Below are 4165 nucleotides of genomic sequence, written 5' to 3'. Positions count from 1 at the left end.
GATCATGCATTATGGTACGAGTAAAGTGTTGCCGGTAACGAGATTGAACCAGGTATTGGGATACCGATGATCGAATCTCGGGCAAGTAACGTACCGATTGACAAAGGGAATTGTATACGGGGTTGCTTGAATCCTCAACATCGTGGTTCATCGGATGAGATCATCGAGGAGCATGTGGGAGCCAACATGGGTATCCAGATCCCGCTGTTGGTTATTGACCGGAGAGCCGTCTCGGTCATGTCTACATGTCTCCCGAACCCGTAGGGTCTACACACTTAAGGTTCGGTGACGCTAGGGTTGTAGAGATATGAATATGCAGTAACCTGAAAGTTGGTCGGAGTCCCGGATGAGATCCCGGACGTCACGAGGAGTTCTGGAATGGTCCGGAGGTGAAGAATTATATATAGGAAGTGCAGTTTCGGCCATCGGGAGAGTTTCGGGGGTCACCGGTATTGTACCGGGACCACCAGAAGGATCCCGGGGGTCCACCGGGTGGGGCCACCCATCCCGGAGGGCCCCATGGGATAAAGTGGGGAGGGGAACCAGCCCATAGTGGGCTGGTGCGCCCCCCTTGGCCCACCCCATGCGCCTAGGGTTGGGAACCCTAGGGTAGGGGGGTGCCCCACCTGGCTCTGGGGGCACTGCACCCCTTGGCCGCCGCCCCCCTAGGAGATCCCATCTCCTAGGGCCGGCGCACCCCCTAGGGGGCCTATATAAAGGGGGGAGGGAGGGGCAGCCGCACCCTTGAGTCTTGACGCCTCCCTCTCCCCTGCTACACCTCTCCCTCTCGTAGTAGAACGGCGAAGCCCTGCTGCGGTGACCCCTGTTGGAAATATGCCCTAGAGGCAATAATAAATTAGTTATTATTATATTTCCTTGTTCATGATAATCGTTTATTATCCATGCTATAATTGTATTGATAGGAAACTCAGATACATGTGTGGGTACATAGACAACACCATGTCCCTAGTAAGCCTCTAGTTGACTAGCTCGTTGATCAATAGTTGGTTACAGTTTCCTGACCATGGACATTGGATGTCATTGATAACGGGATCACATCATTAGGAGAATGATGTGATGGACAAGACCCAATCCTAAGCCTAGCACAAAGATTGTGTAGTTCGTATGCTAAAGCTTTTCTAATGTCAAGTATCATTTCCTTAGACCATGAGATTGTGCAACTCCCGGATACCGTAGGAATGCTTTGGGTGTACCAAACGTCACAACATAACTGGGTGGCTATAAAGGTGCACTACAGGTATCTCCGAAAGTGTCTGTTGGGTTGGCACGAATCGAGACTGGGATTTGTCACTCCGTGTAAACGGAGAGGTATCTCTGGGCCCACTCGGTAGGACATCATCATAATGTGCACAATGTGACCAAGGGGTTGATTATGGGATGATGTGTTATGGAACGAGTAAAGAGACTTGCCGGTAACGAGATTGAACAAGGTATCGGTATACCAACGATCGAATCTCGGGCAAGTATAATACCGCTAGACAAAGGGAATTGTATACGGGATCGATTGAGTCCTTGACATCGTGGTTCATCCGATGAGATCATCGTGGAACATGTGGGAGCCAACATGGGTATCCAGATCCCGCTGTTGGTTATTGACCGGAGAACGTCTCGGTCATGTCTGCATGGTTCCCGAACCCGTAGGGTCTACACACTTAAGGTTCGATGACGCTAGGGTTATAAAGGAAGTTTGTATGTGGTTACCGAATGTTGTTCGGAGTCCCGGATGAGATCCCGGACGTCACGAGGAGTTCCGGAATGGTCCAGAGGTAAAGATTTATATATGGAAAGTTGTTGTTCGGGTTCCGAAAAAAGTTCGGGTTTTTTCGGTATTGTACCGGGAAGCTTCCAGAAGGTTCCGGAGGATTCCGGAGGGGTCCGGAGGTCCGGAAACTGTTCCACCACGTCCAATACAGCAGCATGAGCTGTAAGGGGGCGCCCTAGCCTTAATGGGCCAGGGGCACCAGCCCCCCCTGGGCCCATGCGTATGGGAGGGGGGAAACCCTAAGGGGGAGGGCCTCCACTTGACTTGGGAGGCACTCCTCCCCCCCTTGGCCGCACCCCTTCCTTGGAGGAAGGGGCAAGGCTGCGCCTCCCCCCTCTCCCTTGCCCCTATATATAGTGGAGGGGAGGGAGGGCAGCCATACCTGAAGCCCTGGCGCCTCCCTCCCTCCCGTGACACCTCCTCCTCTCCCACAGGTGCTTGGCGAAGCCCTGCAGGATTGCCACGCTCCTCCACCACCACCACGCCGTCGTGCTGCTGCTGGATGGAGTCTTCCTCAACCTCTCCCTCTCTCCTTGCTGGATCAAGGCGTGGGAGACGTCACCGGGCTGTACGTGTGTTGAACGCGGAGGTGCCGTCCGTTTGGCACTAGGATCTCCTGTGATTTGGATCACGACGAGTACGACTCCTTCAACCCCGTTCTCTTGAACGCTTCCGCTTAACAATCTACAAGGGTATGTAGATGCACTCTCCTTCCCCTCGTTGCTGGTTTCTCCATAGATAGATCTTGGTGACACGTAGGAAAATTCTGAATTTCTGCTACGTTCCCCAACAGTGGCATCATGAGCTAGGTCTATTGCATAGATTCTTTGCACAAGTAGAACACAAAGTAGTTGTGGGCGTTGATTTTGTTCAATATGCTTACCGTTACTAGTCCAATCTTGTTTCGATGGTATTGTGGGATGAAGCGGCCCGGACCGACCTTACACGTACTCTTACGTGAGACAGGTTCCACCGACTGACATGCACTTGGTGCATAAGGTGGCTAGCGGGTGCCAGTCTCTCCCACTTTAGTCAGAACGGATTCGATGAAAAGGGTCCTTATGAAGGGTAAATAGCAATTGGCATATCACGTTGTGGTTTTGCGTAGGTAAGAAACGTTCTTGCTAGAAACCCATAGCAGCCACGTAAAACATGCAAACAACAATTAGAGGACGTCTAACTTGTTTTTGCAGGGTATGCTATGTGATGTGATATGGCCAAGAAGAATGTGATGAATGATATGTGATGTATGAGATTGATCATGTTCTTGTAATAGGATTCACGACTTGCATGTCGATGAGTATGACAACCGGTAGGAGCCATAGGAGTTGTCTTAAATTTATTGTATGACCTGCGTGTCATTAAACAACGCCATGTAATTACTTTACTTTATTGCTAACCGGTAGCCATAGTAGTAGAAGTAATAGTTGGCGAGACAACTTCATGAAGACACAATGATGGAGATCATGATGATGGAGATCATGGTGTCATGCCGGTGACGATGATGATCATGGAGCCCCGAAGATGGAGATCAATGGAGCTATATGATATTGGCCATATCATGTCACTACTATATAATTGCATGTGATGTTTATTATGTTTATGCATCTTGTTTACTTAGAACGACGGTAGTAAATAAGATGATCCCTTACACCAATTTCAAGAAGTGTTCTCCCCTAACTGTGCACCGTTGCTAAAGTTCGTCGCTTCGAAGCACCACGTGATGATCGGGTGTGATAGATCCTTACGTTCACATACAACGGGTGTAAGACAGATTTACACATGCAATACACTTAGAGTTAACTTGACGAGCCTAGCATGTACAGACATGGCCTCGGAACACGGAGACCGAAAGGTCGAGCATGAGTCATATAGTAGATACGATCAACATGAAGATGTTCACCGATGATGACTAGTCCGTCTCACGTGATGATCGGACACGGCCTAGTTGACTCGGATCATGTAATCACTTAGATGACTAGAGGGATGTCTATCTGAGTGGGAGTTCATAAGATGAACTTAATTATCTGAACATAGTCAAAAGATCTTTGCAAATTATGTCGTAAGCTCGCGCTTTAGTTCCACTGTTTAGATATGTTCCTAGAGAAAATATAGTTGAAAGTTGAAAGTAGCGATTATGCGGATAGTAGAAAGCTTATGTCCTTAATGCACCGCTCAGTGTGCTGAACCCCAAACATCGTTTGTGGATGTTGCGAACATCGGACATACACGTTTTGATAACTACGTGATATTTCAGTTAAACGGTTTAGAGTTGAGGCACCAAAGACGTTTTCGAAATGTCGCGGAACATATGAGATGTTTCGAGGGCTGAAATTGGGATTTCAGGCTCGTGCCCACATCAAGAGGTATAAGACCTTCGAC

This window comes from Triticum dicoccoides, chromosome 7A, assembly GCF_002162155.2.
Source record: "Triticum dicoccoides isolate Atlit2015 ecotype Zavitan chromosome 7A, WEW_v2.0, whole genome shotgun sequence".
Lineage (NCBI taxonomy): Eukaryota > Viridiplantae > Streptophyta > Magnoliopsida > Poales > Poaceae > Triticum > Triticum dicoccoides.
The sequence above is the reverse complement of the archived record's forward strand: the minus strand, read 5'-3'. Positions refer to the sequence as shown.